The following is a 23,953-nucleotide window of genomic DNA, read 5'->3' on the forward strand; positions in this document are numbered from 1 at the left end:
CTCCTTTTGTAATATGACCTTCATATGTCAAAGCTTTGGCTAGCCTCCTAAATGATGAAAGATATGTGGCCTGTTTATCCCATTGCCTCAGTGTTGTTCACATATGTGAATGAAGTCCTCTGGGATGAGCTGGTCTTCAGCCAATCTGTTAACTGACTGCAGACAAATTAAGAAGACTGGCCCTGGACAGGAGATCTGTTCAGCAGAGCCCAAATAAATACTACAACTGTTTAACATACTAAATTTGGAACGGTTTATTATATAGAAAAAATCATACAAATAATTCTTTTTTTTTTTTTTGGCGACACTGGGGTTTGAACTCAGGGCCTCACGCTTGCTATGGCAGGTGCTCTACCACTTGAGCCACTCCACCAGGCCCATACAAATGATTCTAGTGACATAAAACTTTATTTAAATACTTTCAGTGAAAGTTGTTTAATTTTGCTAAAGGCAGGGAAAACTTAATGCCAGTCATTTGTGCATAGTTATTCAGGCTGCTTCTTAGGGCCAGAGTTCAAAATACATGTAGTCCTGTAATGAAAATAAAGTACAGTTAGCTTGTGGTAACAATAGAAATAACTACAGATGTTAAACAAGAGAGAGAGTCTTAGGTCTTCTGCTGTAATACCATGAATATGTAAAACATAATGAAAAACAAAATTCTGATAACTAAACTTATGTAACACTAACTCCTAAAACATAAAAACTGTATTTTAATAAAAACTAATTCATATACAAACATCTTTTCATTTATATATACTCATTCTAGAAAATTGGGGTAAAAGTCAAGAGATTGTGTACAACTTGTTATATAGACACGCAAACCATATGCTTAATTTATATCATTTGCAGAAATACAGTATCAGAACCAATTTCATTACCAAGTGAAAAGCATTGGCTTTTCAGGTGTTTTACACAGTTAACTCTTCTGTAAATGATCTTAATTGTCTGGAATCCTCCATGTTTTCCTCATCCCCATCCTTACCTTTCTAGACTCCCTGGAACATCACTACTCATGGGAAGTAATATTCATTCCTTCAGCAAAAGAGATACTCTGGTAAACATAAGGCAATGAATCTGGGAAAAATCCTACTTCTTGCCTGGTAGTGAATGCCATAAGGAAAGAGACATGCTAATATAATGAAATTCCACAGAGGAGTCGTATGAAGTCTAAATAAATTGAGGGGATGGTTTTAGAGCAAGCCACTTGGAGACCATTTAAGCTGAAACTTGGCCTAGAAAGTAACACACACGCACAGGAAATTAATGTGAGTCAACTCCCTGTACAGCTATCCTTATCTCAACCAGCAAAAACCCTTGTTCCTTCCTATTATTGCTTATACTCTCTCTTCAACAAAATTAGAGATAAGGGCAAAATAGTTTCTGCCGGGTATTGAGGGGGTGGGAGGGAGAGGGAGGAGGTGGAGTGGGTGGTAAGGGAGGGGGTGGGGGCAAGGGGGAGAAATGACCCAAGCCTTGTATGCACATATGAATAATAGAACAATAAAAAAAAGTAAGCTGAAACTTGGAGGATCAGAAAGAATTAGTGATAAGAGGAGTTGAAAGGCAGACAGTATCCTAGAGAGACTACTGGGAGTTAGGAGACAGTTTATCGGGAGTGAAGCGAGTAAGGGGGCTAGTGGGAGAAAATGAATGAGACAAGACAGGTATGGAGGTCATACATAGCATTGTAAGTAGTTACTACAGTATGGAAAATAAAAGCTACTGGATAGTAACTGACTAATGTCCCATATGCTATCCCCACAAGTTGACTATATCCATATCAATATTTCCTACTTCCTTATTAACATAGTGAATGGGCCATCTTTATGCCTATTTGAGGTGTCTCATACCAAATAAGAGACTGGGCTCATCAACTATGCAACCTTTGCTGTATCTGCATATGTTCTCTCTCATTTGGTTCCTTTCCAATAAAATCAGGATTTGCTAAGGACATACTTTCAGAAAAATGCCTCTCCTTCTACCATGTGCCCCATCCAGCCAGAAACAAGATTATGGTAAGACAGTAAGGCAAATCATGAAGCTTGGTGAGTTCCTGCCTGCATTCAAATACTTGATATTCTTTCATAATGGATTTTTGCATTAATTTTGAATTTTTAATGAAAACATCACATTTCCTTACTTTACTTAGATTTTTGGTGTGCCATTAAATTGTGTGCCTGTAATGTGTACCTTACTTCCCTTACTGTAGTCTTGGCTCTGTAACTAGCTAATACATCTTCTTTCCCCTCTTCTGCATATTCAAATATGTTGAAAGGATTGCTCACATTCATACACAAGGTGACTTTCTTACAGAATTATGTCCACCCTTTCTTGTTCCTCAATCTGCACCTTAGAGAAAGTTTTGAAGATAATAAGGAAGGATTTGTTGCATCATACTGTGAGAAATGGAGCAGTGTGGAGGATAGATGGCTTTGACTGCAGAGATTCATGCATATACCACCTTGTCTTCCAACTTGAATCAGAGTAGAGTTATATGTGCTCATTTGATTGGCTTCCAAACTCTAATATTGTACATATTAATTTGCTTATGCCTGCTTTGCTTAATTAGCTTATGTAGTGGCCAATCAGAATCTGTATCACTGAAAGGAATTAGAATAATTCTATGCAAGAAAAATCAGGTAGGATTTTACTTTGGTTTTGCTCAAATATTTGAATACACATTTCTGAATTTCAAAAACAAACAAAGAAACAAATATATCCTTGATGAAAGATTTGGAATCACTGCTTTTGCGTATCTCATACCTAATCAAGCAACACAATCTTTTTTTATGGGTTAGGAATCTTAAGATTTAAATAAATACAGCAAGTTTTTTAACTGTATTAATGGTATTTAGTATATTTAATAGTTAGCTTTCTAAATTGTTATTTGGATATTGGCTATAATCTGAGAGGTAAATCAGCAATCTCTAAAAAATATTTTTTAAAAATTTGTCATAAGTTTAAGTATTTTATTTTAAGTAAAATAGCATTGATGCAACATCTTATCTGTAATTAATACTGCATTATGTCACTGTCTGTTGCAATAAAGTTAAATTTTCTCTTATTCCTTGAAATATTAAATAACAAACTTATTGTTTGCCAACAATATACTTAAAAGGTAGCATTAAGCTACAAGCCTTGTAAGCGACATGAATTTCTAGGGCTTAACTAAACAAGGATAATATAAGTGAGTAATTTAATTGTTAAAAATGCAAATAGTTAAAGTAGCTTCATGATGTTTCTATTTTCCTTTAATCACATTTGTTAATAAAATGTTAGACAATAATTAAAGAATTAAACATTTGAAACATTCTAATCTTAAAATTATCATGAGTTACTCACATTAAAATTCAGATCTCAGAGACAGCTGGAAACAAAGTATGGCCCTCTGATTTTCATTATATCCTCCTTATTCTCATTTTTTATTTTAAACCTTGGCAACAATGGGTGGAAATATTGATAAACATATCCAATTTTTTCCCCGGTGGAGCTTCAACTGTTAGCTACAAAAGATTAAAAAACATAATTTTGATTCCCTGAGATGTGTTAGATTTCTGTGAAATACTATATTTAGTTAAAAGATAACTTGTAACTATGCAATATTTAGAAAAAGAACTTTCTGATTTATGTATTATATTTATAAATGGGTGTGGAAGTGAAAAGAGTCAGCCCCTGAAAATACTTGACTGTGCTGCTTATAAACTGCTTGAAACAGACAGGAGAACAAGTATCTGAGATTCATTTTCACAGGGATAACAATAATAGTCACCCTTTTGGTGATTTATGAGGATCATTTTCTTAAATAAAACAATAATCAAAATAAGTAAATAAAACCTTAAAAATAAAATTGTCACTCCTATGAGAAATGCTATAAACTCTAATGAAACTATTTATTTACCCAATATGTCACACATGTTCAAGTCTCTTTGAAAACAAAAATATGAATTTATTGCAATTTTTTCTCCTTATTACTGTTTAAAGCAATTTAATTCATCTGAGGCAACAGAGACTAGTTGCATAAATAATGGTGTGTCTGTACAGTGGATGACCGAGCAGTCATTTAAAGCAATGAGGAAGCTCTATACAACAGCCCTTTGGTTGATAATCTGTACTGTATACTAGAAGACAATGGATTAGCATATTAAATATTCAAGGAATTAGAATGTCATGCAAGGAATTCCTGTGTAGTAGAATTGGCTTTGAACATGCAAAGCTTATGAACAAACTGTTATGAACCTGAAAGAGCTTGAGGAATATTGTTACTTTCAGTCCTTCTTGAGAAACCAACCTAGGCACGAGGCAGAGAAAAACCAAGATGCCTAAGCAATTTATGGCACTTAATGCAGAAAATAAAATGAACAGTGGCTCTTTGCACTAACAATGCACAATACGAAAGCTATCCTGAATGTGGGAACTAAATATGGTGGAAAAATTGTGACAAAATAATACAGAATGATTGCATGTGTTAACAATATAGATTCAATGTGGTTATCAAAATAATGCAGGCAGGGGAAAAGTTCTACTCTCGGAAATGATCCTGAAGTCAGAAACTAAGTTGAGTCCACATTTTGAAAAAGGCAAAGGCGTTGTGGGGGTTTTCTGTTTTGTAGTTTCTTATTTAAGGACTGGCCTGTCATTAGATGGAGGAACTTGATTAGAAAATTGCCATCTTACTGGCTGAGAAATAAAAGAACAGGAACTTAGGAAACCACAACTAGAGGAAAGTCAAGGAGAAAATAAAAATTTTGAAAGCTAATTTCAAAATGGACATTAAGTTTCTGACACCTGGAAGAGATAGAGATAGACCAACTTAAAATGTGTGTGTAAGTACTTTCCAAGTTTCTGCTGAATTACTGAACTCTGCATGTTTAAAGGAGATTCCACAGAGTCCAGTGTGGTCTAAAATTTCTGATCATAGAATTCATTTGCTGCTGCTACTGGAAAGACAGAATTCTGAGTGTGAGCTCAGCCAAGCCAAGGGTCTGAAGAAGTAAGTCCCCTCCAAAAAAAAAAAAATCAATATTCTTCATTGAATATCAACAGTGCACTGTTCTCCATAACCATGATAAAATAAAAATTATATATATGGAGAATACAATCAGACTCTAAAAGAAAAGGAAGCCGTTGATAACCTAGATGTTAGAACCAGTTGAAAAAATTTAAATTTAAAATGTGGTAGATTACCAACACAGAGCCTTTGTCACATTTCCATGAATGTGAAACAAAACATTAGGGATGTGGCTCGGGAGAGGTGGGTGGTATGGAAAGACAAGAGAGAGAAAGAGTGAACAGTATACAGATAGACTCCTGTGGAAATCCCGAAATACTGGGCTTTAGATTTGTGAAACAAAGAGTGCTAAGCAAGATGGAAGGAAAGGGGAAGAATTCCCCCGAAATTCCATTCATATGCTACATAAGACAAAAAAAGACAACCCTAAAATATTCATATTATTTACAGAAGACCCTGAATTGCCAAAGCAAAGCTGAGCAAAAAGAATAATGCTGGAGGTATTACAATACCTGACTTCAAATTATACGACAGAGCTGGAGTAACAAAAAATAGTATGGTACTGGTGCAAAAACAGATACACATAACAGTGGGATAAAATGGTGGACTCAGAAATATGAAATGCAGGTGCAACCATCTGATTCTCAACAAAAACTCTCATACTCCCTATAAAAAATTAAATTAAAATGGATCAAAGACCGTAGTGAATGATCTGGACCACTGAAACAACATAGGGAAAATGCTGCAAGATATAGGCATATCTGTGAATTTCTGAATAAGAGCAGGAATCAACAAATGGCATTCTATCAAATTAAAAACCTTCTGTACAGCAAAGCAAACAATAACCAGATTGAAGAGAGAGCCTACAGAGTGCAAGAAAATCTTCACAGCTCTTCATCTGACAAAGGACTCATATCCAGAATATATAAAAAACCCAAAGTTGCAAGAACAAATAATCTAGTCAATAAATTAGCAAATGAATTGGGCAGTTCTCAAGAGAAGTATTATGTTCAATAAATACATGAAGAAATGTTGAATAGTATTAGCTATAAAGGGAATGCAAATCAAAACTACATAGAGATTCTATCTCATCCCAGTCAGAATGGCTATCATCAAGAAAACAAATAACAAATGCCGGGAGAAAGCAGGGGGGAAAAGGAACCCTCGTACTCTGTTGATGGGAATGTAAAGTAGTACAGCCAGTATGGAGGTCTCCCAAAAAGCCAAAAGGCAACTATCCTTTGACCCCGTTATACCACTCCTCAGCATAACCTTGAAGAAATAAAAGTCATGAAATAGCAATACTAGGAATCTCTCTGTATAGCTGTCCTTATCTCAACTAGCAAAAACGCTATGTCTTTCTTATTATTGCTTATTTTCACTTATTTCTACATTTCAACGGAACTGGAAAAAAGCGCAGAACAGGTTCTGCCTGGAAGCCATGGGGAGGGGGGAACGGTGGGGGCAGGGGTCAGGGGGGAGAAATGACCCAAACAATGTACGCACATGTGAATAAATGAACTGAAAAAAATTTTTTAAGTCATGATATAATAAAGATACTTGCACAGCCATGTTTGTTGCAGTTGTGTTCACAATAGACTAGGTGTCAATCAGCAAATGAATGGATTAATAAAACATAGTTTGGATACCCATTGGAGAATAATAAAATTATGTTATCTGCAGGAGAATGGATGTAACTGTACAACATCAGGTTAAACAAAATTATCCAGACTCAGAAAAAACAAATACTGTATGTTTTGTCTCATGCATGCAGTCTGGATTAAAGATTAAAAGGACATTAAAGCCTATATAGGGATGAGTGAGGGGACAGTTGGCAAAGGGAGGGTCACTGAGGGTGAACATGGTTGAAGTTGCACAGTGTGCAAGAGTGAAAATGTCGTAATGAGATGCATTATTTTGTAATTTTAATAGAAAAGGAATATTTTCAGTTTTAATATATTAAATTTTTCTATTTACCCCTGGAATACTTGATTTTTAATGTAAAAAAATAAAAGGAACTACTAAAACTATGCTGTGACAGAGTAAAATATGCTTATTATTAACAAGGTCTGGATTTCAGCACAAAAACCAAAACTAAAAAATTCAGTATGTGTAATAGAAATATATAACACATGATCTCAGTAACACAAATTAATAAATCTAAAGATGGATTTAAAATATTACATAATTGAGTAAGACATTTTGGAAATGATCAAATGACTGGAAAATATCAAACACTCTAACATAATTTTTAACTAGCATAAAAGGAAGAGAGAAGATGATGCTGAGAGAGAACCAAAGATATTTGAAGAAATACTGTCTGAAAATTTCCAACTCTGGTGACATTCTCCACATACACAGATTTTAAAAGCTCATCAAATTCCAGGCAGGATGCATACAAAGAAAGTCACATTATGGTCAAGCTACTGAATATCACTCATGGGAAGAAACCAAGGCTTCCTACCAGTAGTCAACAAAAACTTGAGCCCGTCTTTCATTAGTGATTTGAATAATTGCTCTTGGAAGACTGTCCATCCTCAGCCAACCGCTAAGAAGGCTGCAGCTCAGCAGATGTGGAAATTACATCCTCATGAAGAGCAGGACGTCCTACCTAAGCCATCCTCTAATTTTTACTTCCATGAACTGAAAGATAGTGTGTTTCCAGTTTGAGCTGCTAAATTTGGGGATAAGTTGTTACATGCATTTTATTTATGCATGTGTATATGTAAGCGTATATATACACACTTATGACCAAAAATTGATGGCGGAATGTCAGCAAGGAAGAGGAAATGTCACCTAGCAACAATCTTGACCCAATTGACATCACAGAACATTTCATCCAACATGGTTCAGGTCCACGTGAAATACTCCACATGTGGTCCAATATAATAATTATTGGCAAATTTAAAATGATTGAAACAATACACAGCATGCCCCTTAAATACAATGTAATCAAATGAGAAGTAAATAATAGAAAGATACGAACGCATCTCAAAACTTAGAAATTAAAAATGTACTTCTAAATAACGATAACAATTGTCACCTTATTACCTCTGAGCTCCAGATTCACTCTTTTCTATCTGCTTTGCAATAATTGACTGGGTCCTTTAAGCGTTTCTCCTTCGCAGGGAACGTGATGGTGAGTCATGTCAGTAGAGGGCACTGGAGGGACACTACATGAAAACAAGTTTTTCTTTTCCTAATTCCAGTTGCTGGGCTTTGGCTTAGTCTCCCTTGCTCCTGCTGCATTTTTGCTTAGCTGTGCAGGTGTCAGAGGACATGCACTGGTGTTCTGCCCTTGCAGATTTACTCAGTGTGTGTAGTTCCTCTGCAACCTTGCACTCTGCCTGCAACATCCCCTCTCCTGATTCTCTCGACGTGGTGCCTCTTATTCTAAGACTGCCTTCCCAAATGTAGCTTACCTGTCTGTGCTCATGAGGCTTATTTTCCATTATTCGCAGTGTATGCAGAACAATTTGTTCCAGGACTTAGACCTACAGCGGCATTCCAACTGTCTAAACATGCCTGCCTACCAGCTGTCTCTCACCTTCCACCCAGATGTTGATTTTCTCTGGTCCTTTTTATAGGGATACTGCATCTCCTGACCTCAGGGCAACAGTGCAATACATCCTCTAGCCTCAGCTCACCTGTAGGTCAGAGATTTATTTCCTTGCCCGGTGATTATGGAGTAGGTCTAATTCAGTCCACTTTCTATTATTTAGTGACTGCAAACCATACTTTTTCTACGTCTAGTCTCCAGCCCTGTCCTTCCTTGGGTACTCTCTCAGCTCTGGTGTGACTTCTGTGTACTTTCCTATCACAATTTTGTAATTCTTTATAATCAGTTTACTTTTTTAAATTACAATGACATTTCCATGTCTTGACTGGACAGAGACCTATATGAATAACTCATAGATGATGTTAAACATTTGAAGGAAAATTAGAAATGCTTGAAAAGAATAACAACTAAAGCAGAGCAAATCAAATCACAGCTAATGTAATGCTCACGGAGGAGATACGCATACAAATAATTTTAAGTGCTTATATGAGAACTGAAAAATATTTAACAATGATGGAAGTTTCCATTTCAGAAAGCCAAGAAAGTGGTAGAATAAGAGAAACAATAAACATTAGAGGAAAAAAAAGTCAATGAACTTGGTGATGGACAAAAAGTAGAGAAAATAAATGGAGTATAAAACTGATTATTTCAAGAGACCAAAAACATTAAACTAAGCATGAAAAAACTCACGAATTCAAAATTTCAAAATGAAAGCAGGACTATTAGCAGATAATTTGCAAACCTAAAAGAACAATTAACACACCAACAACTTTGTGCCGATAAATTCAACAACTTAGATTGACAAATTATTTGGAAAACATGAATATTAAAAATAAACTCAAGTAGTAGAAAGCCTTATGTCTATGAGAGAAGTTTTGTATTTAGCATTAAGTCACACACACACACACACACACACACACACACACACACTCCCCTCCAGGATCAAATGACTTCATTGCTGAATATAATCAAACTTTTAAGAAAGATATAATGCCAATCCTGCACAAGCTTCTTCAGAAAAAAAGGAATAAGGAAATCTTGCATTAAGAGACCAGCATCATCCTAAGTTCCAAAGTTACCTGATGATTTAAAGGAAAACTACAGATCTCTATCTTATAAATAAGCACAGACACACAATCTTACCAAACTTAACCCAGCAATACACAAAAAGAATAACAAATATGTTCAAGTGAGATTTATTCCAGGAATACCAAGGTGATTCAACTAAAGCACCTCTTGATACAATTATCATATTTATAGATTAAGACAAAAATCATGTATTATGTTTAATAGATACAGAAAAAAAGATTTTATTTGGAATGACACCAGACAATAGAGTGGGTCTTCCTTAACATGGTAAAGGATATCAAAAAACTTAGAGATAACATCATACTTTAAATGGTAGGTCTTTTTCTCTAAAATCAAGAAAAAGGTCAAAGCCATCTCTCCTGTTCTACTACCCAACATTGTATTAGAGTTCCTAACCATATTTATTTATTTATTTATTTTGGTGGTTGTGGTACTGGACTTTGAATTCAGGGTATTGAGCTTGCTAGGCAGGTGCTGTGTCATTTGAGCCACACTCCCAGCCCTTTTTTGCTTTAGTTCCATGTATGTTTTTAGATAGGGTTTCATATTTTTGCCTGAGGCCAGTCTCATACTGAGATCCTCTTACCTATAGTTCTCACTTGGCTAGGATGACAGGTGCATACCACCACTCCTAGTTTATTTGTTGAGATGAGGTCTCCCTAACTTTTCCTAGGCTGGCTTCAAACTACAATGCTATTCACCAATCTCTGTCTAAGGAACTCAAATGTGTCCTAAATCATGTGGTTTACAAAGTATTTTTCTGACCTTCTGTAGGGAGCAGCTTCTCCAGCAGCAGTAACATCTCAGAGCTTTACGTATAATGATTATGTCTTGACCTACATTGTCATAGATCATCATGGTAAAAGGCCTTGAGCATCCACAAAGGTGTCAGAGGAAACAATTACTTCTCTATTCTGCAAAATAAATTCTCTGTTCTTGGTTATTCATGATCTTATATGTCTTGCTAATGTCCAAATGATCAATGACTAAACAATGAGATAATGTGACTTATTAGTAATACTGATGTAGCACTGGTGTAAATCACATATAAATTATATATAAATTACCTTAAATAACTTATATTTGTGTAAAATGAACTACTTGGCTTTAAGTAGCTTGTCTTCATTGGTATCTTGGTTTCTCCATATAGAAAAATGGGAGAGAGAGAGGATGGTTACTCTTTTGTTGTTCTTATTGCTAAAAGTCTATGCAAAGCTTTTTGGTTTGTATCATTTTAATTTTGAAGAAGCTAACACATTATGGTTTGAGTTGTGTTAAATTTTAATCTTTTCCTTTGTACATGATATGAAAGAGACCTGATTTGAACTCATTCTAAGTAGTAGTAGAAATCAAGAAAAAACATTTGACTTATCCTAAATTTAGGGAGGTAGGAAGAACACTCATATATTATTTAGGTTTGATAATAAAATATGGAAACAGAAATACTATCTGTTGTAAATGAAAACAAACACACTACATTTTTTCTTAGTAATTTAACTCATGACTACACAACAAAATAATCTAATTTTTTTTTAAAAAAGTGTCCTAGGTACTAACTTCACTGTTGCACTATTTAAAATGGGAAAAGCAAAGTGGGAACAAGCATCAAATAATACGAGGCATTATGAATGTAGCCTCCTTAGGATTACTACACAGCCATTTAAAGAAAAATGGTGGGGGCGGGGGGAGGAGAAGTGGCACAAATAATGTATACACATGTGAGAAAATGTAAAAACAATAAAATTTTTAAAAAGAAAAGATAGATAAGTGACAGTCATAAAACATTCACAATGATTAAAAGAGACATTTAAAACACCACCAAAATTATATATATAAATCATATATACATGTGGTTTGTGTGTGAGTGAGTGAGCATATGCAGCATGTGGTACTGGGGATTGAACCCAGGGCCTTATCCAAGCTAGAGATGTTCTGTAACGCTGAACTACATCACCAGTCGCCAAAATAATTTTAAAAGCCTTCATAGGAAATGTATCAATAGTTGCGCATAAATTGCATTTTTCTCTCACTTTCATGATTTTTCAAATGCTCTTTGATAGGTAATATTTAATGAGTATATGTGACTCTAATAAATATTCAATATTTTGTTTTAATGTCAAATTTTGAAAAAAATTTCCTTGATTATTAATGACTTAATGTGCAAACATAGTATTTTTATACTGTGTCAATAATTTGAAAGATATGCATTTTTATATTATATTGAAAGCTAAATCATAGTCCAAAACTTGTGAGTGTATTTTCCAACTACTTTTTAAAATTACTTTTTTAAATGCATAATAATTATATATGCATGGCATAAACTTTAAAAATACAAAAGAAAATATAGAATTAAACAGTAAAGTACTTTTCCTTTCCATCTCATCCCATTTCTTCTGCCTTCTCCAATTTCAGATACGTTGTTCTTTTTTTTTTTTAATTGCTGTGCTGGATGGGATACACTGTGTTACAAAGTTCTTATAATGTATCAAATATATGGTACTTCAACTCACCCCCTCCGCCATTCTCTTTTATCCTCCTCCCTCCATTCCTGGAATAGTGTCAACAGGTCTCATTTTTCCATTTACACACATGTGCACACCATATTCACCCTTCCAGACCCTTTCCCCACCACTTCCCCCTCCCCCTGATACCAACCCTCCAGGCAGATATTCCTCCTTCTTGGTCTCCAATTTTGTATAAGAAAAGAAGAAAAAAAAAAACATTTTTGGTTTAAGATAGCTATACAGGGAGTTTACTTGTAGCACTTCCATGTTTGTATGTATTATAGCTCGATTTGGTTCATCTCCTTTATTTTTCTTCTTTCTGCCTTAGTCCTTTTCTTATGGTCATTTCAACCTGCTTAAAAATTCTATATTCATTCTTGTATAGAAAGTGCATCAACTATATTCACCTTCATAACTTCTTTCTTTTACCCTCCTCCTCTCCCTTGTGGCCTGCCTTCGCATGACCTGTTTTCTCAGAATGGCTGTATTTGTATTGGGTCTATATTCCACACATGAGAGAAAACATGTGACTTCTGTCCTGCTCCAGGCTAACTTTGCTTAAGATGATGTTCTCCAGTTGCATTCACTTGCCCGTCTCAAGAGGCTTCCCATGCATAAGCAAAATCACTATACCTTGAAAGACACACACTAGAATATGTTTTATTTGTTGATTGCTTTTACATTCAGCAATATTCTGTGGTGATATTGACAACTCTATGTAGCTATATCATTCTTTTAAATAACGGCATAGCAGTAAACTATAAGTAAGTGTCATCATTTATCATCAGATTCACCTGCCAGGCTTGACAAAGCACACATTATTGAAATCCACTTCTGGTGAATCCTGGGAATCTGCAGTTCTAACGTTCTAACATTTTCCCAAGTCTTGTTGATGTGGCTGTGTGAGCGACCTTATTGTGGAAATGATTTGGAAGACTAGTTCCTGCTACTTGGATGTTTAGATGTTTTAAACTCAAACATCATCTGGTTTCTTCACTCATTGAGTAGCTTCTGCTGTTTCTCTATTGAATTTGCACAACTAGTTTTCCTCTCTCATTACTTGTGACTGCAGAATATGTGTTTTATTTAAGAATGCTCCTTTCTTGCTAGCCAGAGCAACCAACGCCATCAGAGTAAACTCATATCTGGCTTTTATGTGATTTTCTCAAAAATGAGTAACACATGCCTTATTTATGTAAGTACACAATGCATTTCCTGAGATCATTTGTCTTTCAGAAAGTAAAAGCATTTCAGTGCCATTCAGGAAGAAGGAAAAAAGTAGTCTTTCACAACATACCTAAATTAGAAAGATTTTTGAGCTAAATAAAACTATAAATATTAGTTTAGTCTTAGAGTCTCTAATGTATATAAGAAAAGTCATGAGAAGATCCAAGATGGTACTAGGGTTCAGAAGCAGAGTGTGAGCTCTATAAGCCAAAAATCTTGCTGAGACGCTGGAGCTACACTTGGCAGAAGGTATGAAGACAGGTAAGACACCTAAAAAATTAGCTAGCATTTGTTGCCCTCAACGCAGAAAAACTAAAGCAGATACCTTAAAAGCAACTGAGGCCAATAGGAAAAGGGGACCAGGAACTAGAGAAAAAGTTTAGATCAAAAAAAGAATTAACCTAGAAGGTAACACACACGCACAGGAAATTAATGTGAGTCAACTCCCTGTATAGCTATCCTTATCTCAACCAGCAAAAACCCTTGTTCCTTCCTATTATTGCTTATACTCTCTCTTCAACAAAATTAGAGATAAGGGCAAAATAGTTTCTGCTGGGTATTGGGGGGGGAGGGAGAGGGAGGGGGCGGAGTGGGTGGTAAGGGAGGGGGTGGGGACGGGGGGAGAAATGACCCAAGCCTTGTATGCACATATGAATAATAAAACAATAAAAAAAAAGAATCAAAACTTCAACTCCCTGAATCCCCAGCCCATAGAAATCTTCTCCACACCACATTACACTGAGAAAACAGGAGGGCTCTTATTGCCAACAGATGCCAGCTCCAAACATGCTTGGGAGACATCCAGCAGACCAACAGGTGAGCACCAAGCATCATGGGGTATTCCCACAGCACCCCTGAGATAAACCAGCATTGCCCCCTGGGCACAATGATCGTACCACAAAGAAAAAAAAAGAGCAATAAACAAGGAACCAGAAACTAACACACAGCAGAGGGGGGCGGGGTGCTGCAAGTGCACCAGAGAAGGAGGGAGGAGTAAGGAGCTGATCTCCACGTGAACATTCAGTAAACAAAGGCTGGTGGAAAGGCAGAAGGGCCAACAGCGAGCTGGTGATAAGCCTCTGCCTGAAATAGGACAAGTAGCAGTCAACAAAGCTCATCTCCTGAGCCATTGAACAACATCCAAAGTCAAATGACACTGCAAAATTGAAAAATAATCAGCAAAACATCACAACATGCTGACAGCAGGGGACCGACTGATGGAACACTGCCCTTGCCCCAGAGAAAGGGGGCGAGGCAAAGAAACAAGCCCCCCGGGAAACCAGCAACGTGAAAACCCAACTCCAAAGCAGGACAGCTGATGGGGTACAGAGCTGTTCTCTGGAACCTGAGGACAACAAACAAATTTTAACTGCCACACCTCACTGAGGGAGGATCTGATCAAGCAGCTGCTGGTGAAAGACACACACACACACACAAAAAAAAAAACACTACCCAACCACCTGGTGAGAATGACAGAGCTTCTGCTTAAATATCAACACCAGGATTGGATGCTGGATGAGTAACACCAGAAGTACTAAGATTGAAATTCTATTGTTCCTGAACCTGGAGTTTTGTGTGTGTTTGTTTGTTGTGTTTCTTGTTTGTTGTTCATGTTTGTTTGTTTATCTCTCCCACTTGATTTCTTTTTTTTTTGTTTTGTTTTGCTTTGTTTTGTTTTGTTAGTCTGACTGCTGTTAGTCAATATTAAATGACACCCAGACTAGTGACAGAAATAGCATACATACACTAAACTAAAAATCCAATACACCCACAAAACAAAATTAAACCAAGGGAAAGAAAACAGGTGACTGAAATCACCAATAGCCTATCAAGACATAGTTACACAGTACCAAGTGGAGCAATGGGTAGACAAAAAAGGGATGAAAAGCATTCTCCCCCCAAAAATAATTTAATACAAGATTCAGGGGGAAATGAAGAAAATGGATACCCAGTTCCAGACTTCAACAAAAGAAAGATAAATGAAGCTAAGAATCCCAATTATGCTCACAAGAACAACCTCAAAGAAGAAATCCTGCAGGTAATCGCTGAGAATTTCATGGAGCTGATACTAGACATGGTCAACCAAAATGTACATGAGGCATTTAAGAAATTCCACAACACCAAAAATAAAGAATATGAGAAGACACAGAAACAAATAAATGAACCCATAGAAGCTCTAAATAAACACCAAAGTGAAACAGAGAATACTATAAATAGAGAGATAAATGAATTAAAGATGAAAATTGACAATATTAAAGAAGTGACCCATGATATGGAAAATCTCAAACAAAAGAATGAAACAGAAATACAAAGCACAATGGAAGGCAATTTCAGCAGACTAGAACAAGCAAAAGACAGAATCTCAGAACTTGAAGATAAAATGGAAATTAAAGGAAAAACTGAAGAGCTATTATTCAAACAACTCAAGACCTGTGAAAGGAATATGCAAGAACTCACCAATTACATCAAAAGACCAAGCCTTAGAATCATGGGCATTGAAGATGGAGAAGAAGTACAAGCAAAAGAGATTTGTAATATATTCAACAAAATAATAACAGAAAATTTCCCAAATGTAGAGAAAGCTATGCCCATTCATGTACAGGAAGCCTCCTGGACACCAAACAGACTTGACCAAAAGAGAACTACCCCACGACATATTATCATTAAAACAACAAACACAGAGAATAAAGAAACAATATTGAAAGCTACAAGAGAGAAAAAACAAATAACATACAAAGTTAAACCCATCAAGATCACAGCAGATTTCTCAGTGGAAACCTTAAAAGCAAGAAAGGCAAGGAGTGAGGTCCTCTAGGCACTGAATGGAAATAATTTTGACCTGAGGATACTCTTCCCAGCAAAATGATGATTCAAAATATATGGAGCAATAAAAGCCTTCCATGATAAGCAGAAACTAAAACAATATATGACCACCAAGCCATCACTACAAAAGATTCTTCAGGGAATTCTGCACACAGAAAATGAAAGCAAACAAACCCATGAGAGAATAGGTAGCATCAAACCACAGGAGAAGAAAAGACAAGGAATCAGAGAGTAACATTGATTCAGCTGCACACAATCAAACCCTTAAACAACAAAAAAACTAAATGACAGGAATTACCACATACCTATCAATATTAACACTGCATGTTAATGGACTCAACTCCCCCATCAAAAGACACCATTTGGCAAACTGGATTAAAAAAGAAGATCCAACAATCTGTTGTTTACAGGAGACCCATCTTGTGACAGAAACAAGCACTGGCTTAGGGTGAAAGGCTGGAAGAAGATTTACCAAGTCAATGGCCCCTGAAAACATGCAGGGGTAGCAATACTTACCTCAGGCAAAGTAGACTTCAAACTTACATTGATCAAATGAGATAAAGAAGGAAGCTTCATACTAATAAAAGGTGAAATACGCCAAAAGGAAATAATTATCAACCTATATGCATCCAATGTCAGTGCATCCAATTTTATCAAACATACTCTGAAGAACCTAAAAGCATGTATAGACTCCAACACACTGGTAGTGGGAGACTTTAATATTCCCCTATCACCAATAGATAGGTCATCCAAATAAAGAAATTCTACAACTAAATTACATCATATATCAAATGGACCTAGCTAATGTCTACAGAGTATTTCATCCAACTTCTGCACAATATACGTGCTTCTCAGCAGCCCATTGAACCTTCTCCAAAATTGATCATATCTAGAGCACAAAGCAAGACTTAGCAAATATAAGAAAATAGAAATAATCCCATATATTCTATCTGATCACAATGCATTAAAACTAGAACTCAACAACAAAAACAACAGTAGAAAATAAGCAAACAATTAGAAGCTGAACAACAAATTGCTCAATGGTCCATGGGTTATTGATGAAATAAAAGAGGAAATTAAAAGTTTCCTGGAAGTTAATGAAAATGAAAACATGACCTACCAGCACCTATGGAACACAGCAAAGGCAGTCCTAAGAGGAAAGTTTACAGCCATAAGTGCATATATTAAAAGGACAGAAAAATCTCAAATCAATGACCTAATGATACATCTTAAACTCCTAGAAAAACAAGAACAAGCAGAACCCCAAACAAGCAGAAGGAGAGAAATAATAAAAATAAGGGCTGAAATCAATGAAACAGAAACAGCAACAGCAACAAAAAAACCATACAAAGAATAAATGAAACAAAAAGTTGGTTCTTTGAAAATATAAGCAAGATTGCCAGATCCCTGGCAAACCTGACTAAAATGAGGAGAGAAAAAACCCAAGTCAATAAAATAAAAAATGCAAAAGGGGAGATAACAATAAACACCATGGAAATCCAGGAAATCATCAGAGACTATTTTGAGAACCTATATTCTAATAAATTTGAAAATCTTGAAGAAGTGGACAAATTTCTAGATACTTATGAACATCCAAAATTGAACCAGGAGGATATTAATCACCTGAATAGCTATAACACAAAATGAAATTGAATCAGCAATAAAGAGTCCCCCAAAAAATAAAAGTCCAGGACCTGATGGATTCTCTGCTGAATTCTATGTCTTTTAAAGAAGAACTGATACCAACCCTCCTTAAACTGTTCCATGAAATAGAAAGGGAAGGAAAACTACCTAACTCATTTTATGAAGCCAGTATTATACTCAAACCAAAATCAGACAAAGACATCTCCAAAAAAAAGAGAACTATAGGCCAATCTCCTTAATAAACATGAATGCAAAAATCCTCAATAAAATAATGGCAAACTGAATCCAACAATACATCAGAAAGATCATTCACCACTACCAAGTTGGCTTCTCCCAGGGATGAGGGGTGGTTCAACATATGTAAATCTATAAATGTAATACAGCACATCAATAGAAGCAAAGAAAAAACCTCTTGATCATCTCAATAAATGTAGAAAAAGCCTTTGATAAGATCCAACACCACTTCATGATAAAAGCTGTACGAAAACTAAGACTAGAAGGAAAGTACCTTAACAGTGTAAAGGCTATTTATGAAAAACCTACAGCCAACATTATACATAATGAAGAAAAACTGAAACCATTTTCCCTAAAATCAGGAATGAGACATGGGTGCCCACTCTCCCCACTCCTATTCAACATAGTACTGGAATTTCTAGCCAGAGCAATTTGGCAAGAAGAAGAAATAAAAGGAATACAAACAGGTAAAGAAACTGTCAAAATATCCTTATTTGCAGACAATATTATCCTATACCTTAAAGACCCAAAAAACTCTACCCAAAAACTCCTAGACACCATAAACAGCTATAGCAAGATGGCAGGACACAAAATCAACTTACAAAAATCATTAGCTTTTCTATACACTAACAATGAACAAATTGAGAAAGAATATATGGAAACAACTCCATTTACAATAGCCTAAAAAAAAAAAATCAAATACCTAGGAGTAAACTTAACAAAAGATGTGAATGACCTCTACAAGGAGAATTACAAACCTCTGAAGAAAGAGATCACGGAAGACTAAAGAAGGTGAAAAATCTCCCATGCTCATGAATTGGTAGAATCAACATAGTAAAAATGGCTATACTAGCAAAAGCAATCCTCATGTTCAATGCCCAAAGACATTCATCAAGAGATTGAAAAATCTACCCTAACGTTCATTTGGAAACACAAGAGACCACAAATAGCCAAGGTAATATTCAGCAAAAAGAGCAATTCTGGAGATATCACAATACCCGACTTCAAATTATATTACAAAGCAATAGCAATAAAAACAGCATGGTACTGGCACAAAAACAGACATGAAGACCAGCAGAACAGAATAGAGGACCCAGATATGAAGCCACACAACTATAACCACCTCATTTTTGACAAAGGCATTAAAAACATACAATGGAGAAAAGACAGCCTCTTCAACAAATGTTGCTGGGAAAAGTGTTTATCCATCTGCAAAAAACTGAAACTAGATCCATGTCTATCACCCTGTACTAGTATCAACTCAAAATGGATCAAGGATCTTAGTATCAGACCCGAAAGTCTGAAGTTAGTACAAACTTCAGAACAAACTTCTGGAACAAATAGGTATAGGCAAAGACTTCCTCAATAGAACCCCAGCAGCCCAGCAACTAAGAGAAAGGATAAATAAATGGGACTTCATAAAATTAAAAAGCTTCTGTACAACAAAAGAAATGGTCTCTAAACTGAAGAGACCACCCACAGAGTGGGAGAAAATATTTGCCAGCTACACATCAGACAAAGGACTGATAGCCAGAATATACAGGGAACTTAAGAAACTAAACTCTCCCCAAATCAATGAACCAATTAAGAAATGGGCAACTGAACTAAACAGAACTTTCTTAAAAGAAGAAATTCAAATGGCCAAAAAAACACATGAAAAAATTCTCACCATCCCTAGCCATAAAGGAAATGCAGATCAAAATCACACTAAGATTCCACCTCACCCCTGTTAGAATAGCCATCATCAAAAACACCACTAACAACAGGTGTTGGTGAGGATCTGGGGAAAAAGGAACCCTTGTCCACTGCTGGTGGGAATGCAAGCTGGTGCGACCACTCTGGAAAATATTTAGAGGCCTCTTAAAAATCTAGACAGACCTGCCATATGATCCAGCAATCCCACTCCTGGAGATATACCTAAAGGAATGCAACACAGGTTACTCCAGAGGCACCTGCACACCCATGTTTATTGCAGCACTATTCACAATAGCCAAGTTATGGAAACAGCCAAGATGCCCCACTACTGACGAATGGATTAAGAAAATGTGATACTTGTACACAATGGAATTTTACTCAGCCATGAAGAAGAATGAAATCTTATCATTTGCAAGTAAATGGATGGAACTGGAGAACATCATTCTGAGAGAGGTTAGCCAGGCTCAGAAGACCAAAAATCATATGTTCTCCCTCATATGCAGACATTAGATCAAGGGCAAATACAGCAATGTTGTTCGACTTGGGTCACAGGCTAAGGGGAGAGCACATACGGGAGGGATGGGGATAGGTAGGAAACCCAAAACTTGAAAGCGTTTGATGTCCCCACTGCAGAGGAACTAATACAGAAACCTTAAAGTGACAGAGGTCAATATGGGAAGGTGACCAGGAAGTAGTGAAGGTCAGGTAGAGATGAATCAATTCGGGTTGTAGTACACTTGTGCGTGGAAGCAATACTAGGAATCTCTCTGCATGGGTATCCTTATCTCAACTAGCAAGAATGCTATGTGTTTCTTATTATTGCTTATGTCTACTTTCCAACAAAATTGGAGAAAAGGGCAGAACTGGCTCTGCCTGAAAGTGAGGGGCATTGGGGGAGAGGGAAGGGGCTGGAGTAAGGGGAGAGAAATAGCCCAAACATTGTATGCACATATGAATAAATGAACAAAAGAAAACAAATACAATGATGTCACTCAAAAAAAATGAAGTTTCCTTTTAATAAATTTGAGTCTATAGGATGGGAAATTTAGCAAAGAAAAAAAAGAAAAGTCATTAAGGTGATACTGTTATTTTTTAAATGAAAATGTTTATTTATATACATAGTTTCATCTACATGAAAGAAATAATTCTATTAAAGTGACATAAAGTCTTAAATTTTAAAGAACAGTTTAATTTCTCAGTCTTGGGAGAAGAACTCTGGATATTCACCTGCAAAATTCTGGAAGATCTGGAACCATTGTGTCTATGAAATATCCCGGCTTAAGGAATTCAGGATGGAAGACCATTCAGGATTAGACCTATGTTTACCGAGACTCCCAATGAAAACCAGCATCCTCAGGAGTGATCCCACATCCAATGTCATGTGCCTTTCCTGTCCACCTTCCTTTTGTAGTCACTTGTTTTTTGTGGGACTGGAGCTTGAACTCAGGGCCTTCTCTTGAGCCAACTCCACCAGCCCAATTTTTGTTATAGGGTTTTTCAAGACAGGGTCTTGTGAACTATTTGCCCAGGCTGGCTTTACACCATGATCCTTCTGATCTCTGCCTCCTGAGTAGCTAGGATTACAGGCATGAGCCACTGGTGCGAGCTTGTATTTACCTTTTTTTAATCACTTAGTGAACTTCTATGTTTCCAAGGTTTAGTTTTACTCAAATATAAGAAGCACTTTAATCTGTAGATTTTGATCAAACTACAGAAAAACACATTATATCTTCAAGTATGAATATTTTAGTGTTTTGGTACATACCTTCAGCATCAAAACGTTGACACACTGTTAACTGATTTATCTATTAGATTGAAAAATAAAGACAGGTGTTATGAAGTAATCAAACTAAATTTAAAGTGCATATTAACACAAATAAATTAGTAATTACTTTTAAAAATATTTAAACTATCATTTATCAATATCTCTAATTTGCTATCACATATCTTCTATGTTTTAGTAGCCTAAAATTAAATTTTAAGATTTACTTTGTCATAGAAACAGGCAAATGTAAAATTGTTAGTCTACAAAAGATTTTACTTTAATCTGTTGTTCATGTACTCAGTACGTTGAACAACAAAAATTTGGGTTAAATTTTATTAGAAATATTTTTGAAATTCAGAGAGAAATATCTCTAATTTGATTTGAAATTTTTAATATAGTTTTTGCCCGAAGTCTAAAAGATTTTGTTAGGCATATTTTACAATCATTTGTGACAAATGTATAATTAAACATTGAAGATATAAACAACCTTTCAAAAAAGTAAGATGCATACCATTTTATTTTTACTTGTTATAAAATAAAAGGTGGCCAGTGAGGCCAGACATGTGAACTGTGAAAGTTAATTATTCAGAGACAGTATTGAAGCCGATAAAATTAAACTTAAGGGAATCCAGGTAAGCTTAGCCTGGAACCATTCCTTCTAAACTTTTGTTGCTCAAATTTGGCCAAAAGGGTTTGACTGGCACTGACTCTCATCTGTCCTGCCTATTACTCCTCACCACTGTGAGATCAACCAGACCTAGCAGGACATCTCACCCTGGTGATGAGGGACCATTTAGAAACAAGCAGTTAAAAAAAATGTTCAGACAAAAGGGGAAATTATCAGATTCCTAAAGGCGTCATGTGTGCCCTGCCTATCCAAAACCAATTAAAGCCAAGGGGTTAGAAAGAGTGGTTCATAAAATGATCACCTGGTGCCCACGGCTGTCTACCTTCCAAGTGGACAGAAACTTTTAGCCTTGCCTTTCTATCACTTTCTATTTCTACAGCTCCAGGAAAATACAGATGCTCCTTATGAAACATTGTATTAATGTCTTAATCAAGTTTGTTTCCTCCCGTCTCCAGCCTGGAAAGATGCATGGTATGTCTTAAGAGCTGAGTCTATTAAATTCTGAGCATACATATTCCTTCTTAAACACAGTAGTTCTGTTTATGATCTCAAAGAACATAACCCCTTCTATGAGGGTCCCCTGGATTGTCTATGATCTAGGACCCCAGCTGTTCCCATTGACAGAGAGCAAAGACAAGAGCCTCCAGACCTAGGCCATACCAGCAGGAAATAGCCAAAGACTGACCCCAACTTCCCCTCCTCTAAAAGATTCCAGGGTTTCTAGAACTTGAGTAGGGAATGTTAGGCAGCAGTTAGCCATGAGTGATGGAGATGTGCAAAGGGAGCATGAAATATATGATTCTTCAAGGTCTGTGAGAGAAAAATACTGTAATTAAACTTGCCAACTCGTTAGCAGCCTCTGTTAAGATCAAAATAGCCTCATGGGATATCATAAAATGTTTCTAAGTCACCCACCCTAAGGTAGGTCAGCATCATTTCCTGAAACAAAAGATTTTTACTTAACAAAACAAAAACCCTGGCTTTTAAACTAGACTCTAGTGGTCAGGTGGATCCAGTAATATTTCTTACTTTGTAAATCTGTCAGCCTATCCTAGCCTCCTGACCTTTACCATGACGTTAGCCTCGTGGGCTGGTCCTAGGGCCAGACTTAATACTCCAAGTCTTTTCCACCTCAATAAAAACTTATGCTGGGGTGAAAAATATTTGTCATTTTCATTTCACTCTAGAGATGACCTGCTTTCAGTCTATTGAAAGAATATTCTTTTCCCAATAAATTTACTATCACTTTCCTGCAAGAAATTGATAGCATTAACAAATAATAATTAAACCTTATCCAACCCAGTACAGAATAAGACATTTTTCTAATATAGCATCCATGTTTCACATTTTCATACTAAGCTTCTAATGCCAAGACATTAAATGAAGTGAGGACTCCTGGAATTAATTTTGAGTTACATTTGCAAAACCTAATTTTCTGTCTTAAAAAGTAGACATTTATTTTTAAACAGGCTTCCTATTAAATAAATTTGTAAATAAAATAATATTTGAGATTTACATACACTACTTCAATCAAAAAGGCAAAGTCAAATAAAATGTAAAATGCTTAGTTATAAGGTTTAGTATAAATTTTTATAACATAAATTATAATGTAAGGAAAACTAAAGTTATGTACTCATGGGTTGCATAGGTTAACAAAGACAATTACTATACCTCAGCCAAATGTTCTCACTGAAGTGGACAGTTAGTCACCCCTGGTGCACTCATCGATTGTGTTGTAGGTTGTAGGTTATAGAATGACATATTCTGGATTATG

General features: G+C 36.0%; 1 long non-coding RNA gene across 1 annotated transcript; it reads right to left on the bottom strand.

The window, feature by feature from the left end:
* Window positions 1–338: 338 nt before the first annotated feature.
* LOC141418483 (uncharacterized) lies at window positions 339–23,953 on the bottom strand. Its single transcript, XR_012443124.1, has 3 exons — window positions 23,851–23,953; window positions 21,552–21,591; window positions 339–531 (listed from the first exon to the last, which is right to left on the bottom strand). It is a non-coding gene; the product is annotated as an uncharacterized lncRNA (long non-coding RNA).

This window comes from Castor canadensis, chromosome 17 (genome assembly GCF_047511655.1).
Source record: "Castor canadensis chromosome 17, mCasCan1.hap1v2, whole genome shotgun sequence".
Taxonomy (NCBI): domain Eukaryota; kingdom Metazoa; phylum Chordata; class Mammalia; order Rodentia; family Castoridae; genus Castor; species Castor canadensis.